Genomic DNA, 12,104 nt, shown 5'->3' with positions numbered 1-12,104 from the left:
GCTTCACCTACAAAATGATGCCAGGTTACTTTCGCACCCTAAATTAGAATTTTATTAAAAAGATCTGAAGCCATGTATTTGCACTCCATAAGATCAGTGGAATGCTGTGAAGTTTCTCTCTTCTCTCCATTACATTACATAATATATTTGACTGCCACTTAAAAATCCAGTTCATTGCTAGAGTAAGTATTTCACAGAAATAAAAAATAAACATGATACAAACTTGGTGTAAGACAAAATTTTCACTTCTCTTTTCACTAAAAGATATTCTGGACAGAATTTTAACTCTTAATATATCACTAATACACTGTCTAGTACACTACCTGAAGTTAAAACCAAACACATTTGAAAAACAGATAACACAATTAGTAACTTGAAAATATCCAGAAGTTCATTATTTTTACAAAGTAAATTTGTACCAAAAGGTATCATATGGCCAATATCACCTTAAATGTTTAAGGTAAATAATTTTAATAAATTCAGTCTTTAAAATAAAGAAAATTACAAAGTATCAATGCATTTGAGACATTTTATTGAAGGTGATACACAATGAAAGTAGAATTGTATGGCAAAAATCTAAGGTGGTAGAAACATTCTCCCCACCCCTAAGATTCTAATTACTTTCCACAAAATAAATTATTATTTTTGATGGGAGTAATAATGCATTGTTGAAAACCCAAATACAGAGAAGTATAAAAAGCATAAACATAATCATTTCACATCCTCCATTTATGTCATTAACATATTATGTATGTATAACCATACATACATGTATCTATAATATATATGTATATATACATATACTCCAGTGATGGCAAACCTTTTAGAGCTTTTAATGATACCAAAAGCCCATTGTGGCACGTGTGCCATAGGTTCACTGTCACTAATAAATTCCTTTTCTTTACATACATTGAGAGTAAAAAAATGTTTAAGATGATTTTCTTAAAAACATAAGTATATAAATTGTTCTAAACACTCATTCTGCTGCTCTTTTGACTAAGCAGGCCAGGTTTGAGATTATTTAATGTGTTTCTATTGTTTTTCACTCAAGGGAAAATGAAAAATGTTTGCTTGTTTGTTTTACAGAGAGAGAAAGAGGGAAGAGAGAGAGAGCTCAAATTTTTCCAAAGCCTAATAAAACAGATATCTGTATTAAAATGGTTGGCTGACTAAGCATAGTCCCGAGCAAATCTGCAGTGTAGACAAATCCTTTTATGGCCTCCCACTTCTTGGTCCAAAAGTACAGTACACTAGTAATTAGGATAAAAGTGTTGCCATTCATGTGTGCAACTTGAGCATCTCTTTTAAACTTCCTGACTCATTTCTATTCTAAAATTCTGTGATTCTCCCATGTTTCCCTATCTCCCCACTATCTTTTTTCCTACTCTCAAAATAGGTAAAAGCCATCCTTTCCTCTCATCACACTTAGACTCCTTAATTCAAAATCTGTCTAACAAAGTGTAATATCCTCAATGCGCTTTCTCCTCTTGGTATAAGAATCAAAGTAATCTATTGAGACCAAAGCTATGGGCAAATTTTTAACAAGGAGGGAAGGGAGCAACTAGAAACAAATTTAAATACATACAAATTTTTTACCTGAAATTAGCTTTATGAGTTTAATGGGAAAAATGTATATACTCTTAGATAACTTATTTTACAGACTCAAAATTAGTCAATTAAAAAACTGGCATCATTTATCCTATAAGAGAAACCTAAAAAGTAAAGAGCAAAATAAAAGATAAAAAATGGGAAGTAGAGAGATCTTTTTCAAATGGTAAGGGGATCAAGAGATAGAGGGAGGAGAAGGAAGGGGAGGGAAAGGGGATGAAAAAAGTATTGAGATCTGTTAGGCACGTGTACCAACAGCACACAACAAATGTAATCATTATGTAATGCAAACATGTACTAATAAAAAATAACTGAAAAAGCAAGCTAGGAAAGATAATATTTTAGGAGACTCCTCTTTAATATACAACTGTTAATCAAGTTCTTAAATTAGATTAAAAAGGAAATTGTTTTGAAAATCTCCATACCGTAAGCCAGCCCTAGTAGTGCATACCTGTAATCTCAGCATTCAAGAAAGGCCAAGCCAGAGGATGGAGAGTTCATGGACAGCCTGGAATACACAAGGTCTCAAAAAAATAAAAATAAATAACAAAAATAAAACCACCACCAAAAAAGCAAAACTACCCATCCTGAACATAGAAACTAGAACAAAATAAGATACATTCACAAAGCAATCTCATACTGCAAGGTCAAGGTATGAGTCTACTGATGAGAGTGCTGCTTTATTTTTCTTGCAAAAATTTTCTAGCTTCTTAAATATTTCCAGTTTCTTAACCATGGAAAGAAATTACACAAATACCTGAAAAGCAATCTTATTACAGAATCTTTTTTAGATTGTTTGGGGCTTTTTGCTTTCAATCACTTAAGACAATCTCACCACCACCCCCGCAAAAAAAAGATCATCTCACCCTCACCTACTTAATTGTAACTGAATTTAAGCCATTCTTATGTCTTGAAAGTAGTCTGCTGGTTCTTATACAAATATGCCTTTTTGTCTTCAGAGTTAACTGAATAATACTTTATTGAATTATGTAAATACAACATCAAGTATAACTGCCATTAACAGTTTGTCAAGTACAAACACAAATGATTCTTGGGCACAATAACTAGTGGGAAAAACGTTCAAGAGCAAGGTAGAAAACAGTCTACTATCACTCAATGTAACACGGGCATTAGTCAGTTAATTCCACAGAATGAAGAGTATCATTTAATGTCATGAGTGGGTAAAGGAGAGGTCAATATAAAAGACATTCTGGGGCCATAGATTTAACTCAGTGGCACCGCGCCTGCCTCGCAAATACAAGGTCCTGAGTTTGATCCCCAGTACCAGAGGGAAAAAACAAAAAAAGACATTCTGTGATAGGCCCTTCCCAATAATCTGGTTTTTCTACCCACAAATCAACTCTCTAGTAATTCATGCATATCAGCAACTTTTGAAGTGCAGGAAAATCTTATACAGCATCATACCTTGGGACTTTATATGTATTTTCTGAAGTTTGATGAAGAACATAATAGCAGAAATATTTCTCTTTCACTCTCTGTGTGTATGTACACACATGTGTATGCGTGCATGTGTGTTGCTATCAGCTAAAGAAAGTATTTCCAGGTAACACAAAATCATCTAAATAAATAAACTAATTTGAATACAACTTCAAATATAACATTAACACTATAGACAAAGATTTAAAATTTAAGAAAAAAGTATTCCATTAAAAGTTATTTTTAAAGTGGGGATGAATTAGCCATATTTTCATTAATTGTAACTGATATATCATTCTTAAAGAAAATGACAAAAAGTTTATCTGATCCCCCAAACATAAACACTTCAAGTTCTTTGGCAAAAATTCTAAGATGTTGGGCTGGGGATTTACCTCAGTGGTTTTGCTGCCTACTGTGCAAACACAAGGACCAGAGTTCGATCCCGGGTACCAAAAAAAATTCTAAGATGATAAGCAGGGCGTAGAGGAGAACAATAAAACTGATCACTTACTATAGTCAAAAAACTGATCAGTACATACCTGCCTTAGCTTCCATAATAGGAGGGAATTCCAACATTCAGAGTTTCTAAATTCCACCCTTGAGAAAGTGACTAGAAAAAGTCTAAAACAGCTTCCAATGTGTCTCTAAAAATTATCTATCCCCACATATAACTCCTTTATTCCACATTTTCTGAGTTAGCTCGGGACTGTGCCAAAGTCACTTCACATTAATGGATCATATATACTTGATTTCTACACATTAAAAATTTCAAGTATGATTCTGTCCCATAGGTCAGGACAGAGGTAATGCTGAGACAGCTTAAAATACAAGTGCCACAGTGTCTGTACTATAGAATCTCTACAATTAGAAAAAAAGATACCCAAAAAACTTCTACTTCTGAAGAAATGACATCTTGAATAGACACACACACACATATAAACAGGATCAAATAATACCACTGTGTGCTAAGTGCTTGAGAAACAACAGAAAGATGGAAAGTTGGGGGGAGACTGGGTTTAAGACTATAAAGTAAGACAAAAGAAAAAGCTGATTCAAATACATATTGTCCTACGCCCAAGATAAGTATCTTCAACATGTTACACGCCAGAAGAATATTTCTTGCTCTCAAAAATGGGAGTCACACCATCTAATTCACAGTTGTCCTAAAATTATCATTTATAGTCTCTGTACAGAGTAGATTATAACAGATTCTGCGGTTTTGAGAAAGTTCAATGTAACACAAATTCAGTTACAATTCTGAATGCTAAGTGGGAAATAATTAGAAGAAAAAAAACTTCCTTTAAGATTCTTCATGTACTCAGAAACTGAAGTTGTGAGGGTAGTAGTTTTCTGAGCAATTCTTTGATAATGATTAAGCTAGGGGTTAAATTATTTTAGGGTCATCTGTCATTTAACATAACCAAAATCCTCATACATATTTATCTGGAACTGTGGACATGTCTCATGTTATCATTCCACTGTTACAGTGAATGCTCTTTATTAGAAAGTCTTTACATTTCACTTTATCACAACAAATCTCACCCTCAAATGTATTAACAGTAATAGAACTATCCCATGACCTTTCATTTGTTTTATTTTACATTTCAGTATTCTTTTTACTTAGTTTAATACATTGTTAGGGGAAGCCCTTTGAAAGGAAACTACCACTTATCCCATTCTGGGGGGGAAAAATATGAAGCAAAAACTACACCATAATAATGGTGTATTCCCAGTACAGAGGAGATTGCAGGATGGATCAGAGGGAACACAAAGAAATTATTGGAGAGCGTCCCATTTGTTCCTGAGTCACATTTTTACAGTCTGGATTCATTTCATGTAAAACCAATTACCAGATTACCCGGCACACCCACATTCAAAAGCAAGTACAAAAATATAACAAAGCCATATTTAAACTGTTTTAGTTCATATACTTTTCTACTTTTCAGTAACATAAAAGACGGCAAGTTGACTATTTTTGATAAAATTTGTTTCCTTAAACTTGCTATTCCTGTTTGATTACCTAACGTCAGCAAAGAACATACACGTTTGGACCTTCGCACCTCAAACTGACCCATTTTTCAAGCCAAGGCATTCTGGACTTCCAAGGCCTGATCTCCACCTACTTTCACAGCTTCCTCTTCCACAAGGACCTCCTGGTACAGCATCCTTATGTCCAGCTCAACAGGTCCTGTAATATCCAACCACATGCCTGTGCTCAGAGTACTCCCTTCGACTAGAAAAGTATTGCCCTCAGATCCCATTTTGGCTATTAAAATATTTTAAGACTCAGATGGAGTGTTACCAGCTCTGTACTCATTCACAATTCCTTAGTCAAAAATTACTATCTTACACACACACACACACTTCATGCTTCCATGCATCTCTACTAAAATCCACAAGAATTTGGTGTTGCAATTATTTCTGCGCATGCCTGCTTCACCCTTCAAGGCAGCTACTGAGTCTCATTCATCTTTATATTCTGCCCACTTTTCCAATATCTCCACATGGCAAAGATAAATTACATATAGAAAAGGCACTGGTTGAAATAAATTATTTCTTCATTCCATCCCAGCACTTTACTTTTAAGGAATAAATGATTTTCATGTTTGTTAAAATAGTGTTAATGCTTACAAGCTAATAATAAAAATGTCAATAATTACATAATTTCATTAATTTTTAAGTTGACAAATGGCAGAAGAGGTCAATGAGCATGATAAATCAGTAAGAATAATCATTCCTCAAGATCCCCCCCCCAAAGTCTCATCTATATCAACATCAAAATGAACCTTTCTGTGCCCTATTCTATTAAGTACTACCTACTGCAGATTCAGAAATGCAAATTCACTTAAAGCAAAAGTTATCTATCCATTCTATTAAGAATTTATACCAAAGCCATATAATGTATTTGACACCTTTCTTCCAATTCCTATACATACAATTTTCATCTTTTGTGCAACTATTAAGGATAACATACACAAAAAATGAAGATAATTTAGCTCAGGATACAGTTGAAGCAAAATTTAGAAATAATTACAAAACACTATAAGTACATCTCTTTTTTTAAAAAAAAAAAGGTGCCAATAATAATTTTTTGGTGGAAATTTTCTTGAACCAGTCTCACGTCTAATTCTGAATTATGCTTTTAATCTGCGTGATATTTTTCTTCCACCATGTAGTCATATATAAGGAAAGCCAATTTCCTTCAAAGAAACATGGTTTTAAAAACTGAATGTTTTTAATTTCAAAATATTCCATCTTACAGTTCAATTATCGCTATGATCAAATGTCACTCATAATCACAAAAACTGCAAGAATAAAAGAAATAAAAGACTTGTTTTCTTAATTTATTAAAAATTAAGTAGATTTTCTAACAAGGTTTAAAGGGTCCGCTGACTGAACAGCCTGTGTACTCATTACAACAGAGTTAAAACTAATCTGCACAGTACAGCAATAGTAGCTGTCACACACACACACACACACACACAAACACACACACTCACTCACCCATTAACTTTCCTTCCTTCCCTGACACGTGAGGTGGGAAAACTGGAATGGTCGCAACACAGGCCTAACTACCCTTACCACACGAGCACACCCCTCCATCACCGCACTGCTGACAAAACCGTGGAGGCTGCAGACCGAAACACCGACTCTCGGTGCCCCTCGCCCAGCCCCTGGGCTAAACAACCCGGCAGCAGCTCGTAACAGCAGCCAGCACAGTAACTGACGCCTGTGATCACAGCCCCGGTTAAGTTCCGAGGCGAACCCTCGGCCCCTCAGAACAAGCGCCGGACTGGAAGCCGAGCCCGGCGCCGCCCGGCAGCCCCGCCGCGCCGCCCAGGCCGCGCTCAGAGGGTACGGGGCACACCCTCGAGGGCCGAGGGCCGAGGGCCGAGGGCCGAGGGCCGCGGGCCGCCCCTCCCGGGCCCCACGCGCCGCGAACAGCGGCCCCGGCCCGCCGGCCCTCCCGCCGCCCCGGCCCACGCAGCCTGCGGGAGCAGCGCGCAGACCAGCGCGGGCCGGGCCGCCGAGCCCCGCGGAGGGCGCTCACCTCAGAGGCGCGGCCCGGCGGGTCCGTCCCGCCCGTCCGTCAGTCAGTCAGTCAGCGGCGGGGCAGCGGCGCATCCCGCCCGCGGCGGCCGAGGAGGGGAGCAGTCGCGCGAGGGAGCGAACAGGCCGAGAAGGCGAGACGGGAGAGAAGCGCGCCAGCCCGAACTCAGTCTCCACTCTGCTTCCGGGGCCTTCTACCGCCGCCGCTGGCCAGAGAGTCGCCGCCGGGGCCGCTGCTGTCGCCACCGATGCAGCCAGGAATGAATGCACAGCGGCGCCTCAGTTATCCGGAGGTCAAACATCCTTCGGCCTCGAGCATCCGGATCGGCGCTGGACCCGGAAGTGAACACATGGAAAAAAATTAAAAAGGAAAGCGTCGCTCTAGCGGCAGCTGCGGCGGTGGCCCCAGCGCTGCCCGAGTCCACGAAAAGAGCCGAGCAGAGCCGAAGATTACACTAACCTGCTTGGATTGGTTGGATCGCCAATAGGAAGGGAGGCAGCGCGCTAGCTGGCTGGCACGGCCTATAAAAGCTAAGCCACGCCTCGTCCCCGCCTTCCCTCGAGCGGCTCTTGAGGTGTAAATGCAAGTATGTTTCTCTGGGTGAGTCTGTGAGTCTACGGAGAGAGCTGGAAGACAACGTTTCGGTGTGTTAAAAGAGCTACTAAAAATTCAGTAAGCACAAAGCCTTAAGGGCGCCGTTTGCCCCAAGTCAAGGTGCCCACGCTTTCTTGCTCAGGTGCACTCCAGGCACCAGGGAATCTTAGGGCCGGGTCTGGAAGGATGACATCACTAGTTGACATTTTCTCCTACTTTTTTCTGACCACTGTGCTATATCAGGGTTTCAAGTGCTTAGAAAAACTAATTGTAGCACCGATTTGCATCTCGTTTGCTGTCTGTGAAGAACGCCAGTGTGAGGTGAGGTAATCTATATAGTGTAGTAGGTAGTATCCCAATTTTTCGAATGAACCTCCTGGAATTTTAAGAGGCTAAACATGGCTCAAGTAATTAAGTTATAGAGTTTAATGGAATTGATATTTTCTGACTCCACTCAGCCCACATAGAAAGCAGAATATTACATTCCTTCCTCCTCTAGTTGATAACTGAGATGGAGAAATGTCATTTTGGAAGACCTCTGTGAAAACTGATGCGCCATGAAGGCATTATAGAGGACTCTAAAGGTATAATTATTTAAATTGTTATTCTTATACCTGAAGTTCTTTCAAAAGTTAGACATTATGGTGTGCACCAAGAAAATTTCATGCCTAGCACTGCTTAAAGATACTCATTTTTGTATAATTTTTATTTTGTTGATACACTCACTGTTAAAAGAGATTTGAGTGTTTGATATATTTTTCCTTACTTCTCTTAAAAAGCTCCAGTGAAAAAAATGCATTTTAAAATAATTAAGGATTGATTTTATATTTCCTCCCTGCCTTGCCAGGATTGTGTGTTCCCTTCAGAGGGGAAGTTAGTAAGGAAAGATGCTCTTTCTCTTTGTATTTTGTAGTATGACTGAATCTTTTACCACTCTCCTCATGCTGTTTCCCAAAGGAGAAGGTCAAGAAGTGACTGGTTTACCAGCTTTGGAAGAGTAATGGTAAAAAGCAGCTAAGGGGTCTGGGGATATTGCTCAATGTTAGAGCAACTGTGCCTAATCAGATGACATCCCTCAGAGTCTGTGATCTGTCCCAGGACCCAGTACCATCCAGGACACAAAATTAAGCCAGTCTCGCTAAATGGAGAAGAAACGTCTGCAATATAGAAAACACTTTCATAAAATTCACGAACGTTTAAATATTGTCCTCAATTCCCACCAAAGCATTTTGTACTCACTACCCCCCAAAAAAGAAGAAGAAAATAGGGCCAGGGATTTATTTAGTTCGGTGGTTCTGCCACCTGCCTTGCAAGCACAAGGTCCCAAATTCGATCCCCGGTACAAAAAAAAAAAAAAAAAAAATACACTTTAAGTAAAGGATACCAACACTTCTAAGTTTTGGTAAACATTAAAGAAATATAAAAATATGATAAAATCATTTTAAAATTAGAAATGAATATGTTTATATTTTTAACATTTTAATAAAGATTTTGATTAAAATTTGTCCTAGAAACTCCTATAGATAAAAATTGGCAAGTAACATAGGTAGGAAGCAATGAAATTTTCAGTCATTCTATTGTAAGAAAAAAATAGACCATGTGAAAACAGTTTATATGAATGAAGGAAACGCCAAGCTATAGGCATTTTGACTAAAACTCATTGTTTTATAGCACAATGTCTCAACATAAGCAGACAGTTCAGATTTTTTCCATATGCTGTATCATAAATACAGTTCATTCGTTGTGTTACCCCATTTCCTAGCATTGTTAGTCTTCGAGTGTTTATATTCTATTATTTTTCGCAGTGCCAGTTTAGCATAAATCTTACGTGTTCATGCAGTCACAGTCTTTTATAACATACTGGATGTTTGCATTGGATAAATTTCTCTTTTGACAAAAGCTTTCTCTTCATGTTCTACAAATGTTTTGCTTTGGGAAACAATGGTATGTAGATTTTATGAAAAGTAAAAATAGCCATTTCCCCTTCTCAGTAATCAATGAGACTTTAAGTGAGAGGAAGAAGGAAATGGGCAGTTTGATTAGGATTTTAAGCAGAAAATTATTAGATATTTGCTAAAACTTTTCAAAATAAGAACAGATGAAGCATTCATTTTCTTCTTCCACATACTTTTAACTGTAATAGTAATTGTGACAGGGTGATTTACTGGTTGACATAGGTTAAGGCCTGTGGCATTCTATACTTTTTTCTTTTTCAATATTATCTATCTATAATATTTTAATATTCCATCCCAACACTATCTATCTGTAATATCTATTTTAATGTTATTATTATTTCAATATTAAATAATTAAGAAAAGGTAAATGGCCAAGTAGAAGGAGGAAGGATACAAAATAAGACATTAAAAGTAGCCAGAAGCCATGAGCAGAGAAACACGTTTTACTAACTTCTTCCCCAATGAAGCCTGCAGTCACTGGGAGAGACAGGAAGGATTCTGGAAGAAAGCTAATCACATTCAGCAGGTTTTTGGAAAGCTATCTCTTAGCAAACTTACTTTCAGATTTTTATGTGAGTCCGGGTAGAAAGAGTCAAGACACTGGTTTGTACCATCGTTAGGAGGATGCTTGTAAGTATTTTGTGAGTAGAAAAATGAATGTACAAGAATCACAAAACTTTCCTCAGCCTCTGTTATAGTTTGTAATAATGATCTCTAGAAATGCTAAGTAAATCCCACTTTTAGGACTTCTTTTTTTTTTCCCCCATTAAGTTTATTGGTACATTTTAGTTATAAAATACAGTTACATTCATCATTGGGATCTTATACCATTGCATGACTCTCTTGGTTCTTATTTTTTTTCCCCTTCCCTTGCCCTCCCTTCACCCCCTCCACCCTTCCCTATTTGCAAAGACCTTGTTTCCATTTTTTTCCTCTTCTTATATTTTTTCCTTTCCCTTTTTTCCCTTCCCCTACCCCTCCCAATTCCCCTGCTCTTTTAGACTTTTTCTTCCTGTTACACAGTATCAGTTATACATTTTTTAAATTACAATATTAAGATCTAGGAGACATTACCACAGATTTTACAGAATTTAAAAGGATATAGAAAGTATATTACAAAAATCTTTTTTGAAATAAATTTCACAACTTCTAAGAAGTACCTTGGAAGACAAATTAATGAAACTAACTCTGGAGGAAATATAAAATTTGAATAGCACCTATTAAAGAAAGGTTATTATTAAAGAAAGTATATTCCTAGCTTGAAAACCTACCTATATGACAACAGCAGGCTCATAAACATTTTAACTGATAAATTATATCAAACAATTAAAGCAGAAAAAAGAAGGGACACTTCTCCCCTCATTTTAGGAACTCAACATTGTGCTAATCCTAAAACTGGATAAAGATAATAGAAGAAAAAAGTATGAACATAGATAGAAATTTGTTTCACAAAACAAACTCTTAGAAGTCAGATCTGGCAGTATGTAGAAAGTGGTTTTGTTATAGGGATGGCAGTATTGGTTCAGCATTGGAAGATCCACCCCCAAAAGTCATCATTTTAACAGAGGAAAGGAAAAAGCCATATGATCCTGTCACTAGTTGGACAAAAAGTATTGGACTAAATTCTACAGCTGTTCATGGTAAAATCTATCAGGAGACTAGAAGTAGAACAGAAACTTCTCAACAGATTAAAGACATGTACTCCATACTTCCAGCGAGAACACCTTATATGAATGGAAAAGATACAATGCTTTCTCCTTAAGGTGGGGAACAAGGGCAGATATGCTTACTCTTTATCTGTCCATTAAACTTTGAAACCTAGTCCCTACCAAAATAGTCTGGCAAAAAAATAACACAACTAGGATAGGATTGGCATGGCAGAAGCAAAATCATTATATGTAGATGAAATGATCATCTACAGAGAAAATACTAAGAAATCTCTAGGAGCCCCTAGAACTTGTACTCGAATTTAGCAGGATTAGAAAACACAAGGTATAGATAAAAATTCAGGTCTGTGTATACTTGCTATAAATGAAGAATTGGATATTGAAATTTAAAAGTTATGTAGGAGTACAAAGGACCTAGAAAAGTTAAAAACAAAAACAAAAACAGTGTTGGAAGACATTTAGTACCTAATTTTAAGACTTCTTCTAAAGCTACAGTAATCAAGGGAGTGTTGGTGTAAGGAAAGACATATAGATCATTGGAATAAAACAGAGAATCTAGAAGTAGACCCACACATATATGGTCCACTGAGTTTTGAAAGATTATTTAACATTAACATTTTATAGAATATAAACTCAATTCAAGAGCCGAGGAAGAGATAGTGTTTTCAGCAAACGGCACTAGAACACCTGGTATCCGTATATAAAAAATTAACCTCAACCCTTTTTTTCCATACATGAAAATAACTTGAAGGGATCTATGAACCTAAATATGAAAGCCTAAAAGTATAAAAC

The 12,104-nt window shown here is 37.2% G+C and overlaps 1 protein-coding gene across 16 annotated transcripts in view; it reads right to left on the bottom strand.

Annotated features, from left to right (window-relative positions):
- Positions 1-7,236, bottom strand: part of Csnk1g3 (casein kinase 1 gamma 3) — a 112,594-nt gene extending 105,358 nt beyond the window's left edge. For 11 of the 16 annotated variants that reach the window (XM_004854471.4, XM_004854477.4, XM_013075746.3 and 8 more), the window contains exon 1: positions 7,097-7,236. The gene's annotated coding sequence lies outside the window, so the exon portion shown is untranslated. Of the gene's footprint in view, positions 1-2,059; positions 2,139-6,549; positions 6,574-7,096 lie in introns of those variants that run through there. The other 5 variants (XM_013075745.3, XM_021266265.2, XM_021266269.2 and 2 more) reach the window with 5 other exon arrangements.
- Between the last annotated feature and the right edge of the window lie 4,868 nt (positions 7,237-12,104).

The sequence above is a fragment of the Heterocephalus glaber genome, unplaced genomic scaffold (genome assembly GCF_053883595.1).
Source record: "Heterocephalus glaber isolate CG9 unplaced genomic scaffold, H.glaber_assembly_v1.0 deba00001463, whole genome shotgun sequence".
In the NCBI taxonomy this organism is placed as follows: domain Eukaryota; kingdom Metazoa; phylum Chordata; class Mammalia; order Rodentia; family Bathyergidae; genus Heterocephalus; species Heterocephalus glaber.
Note: the sequence above shows the minus strand (reverse complement) of the source record. Positions and strands in the feature narration are given on the sequence as shown.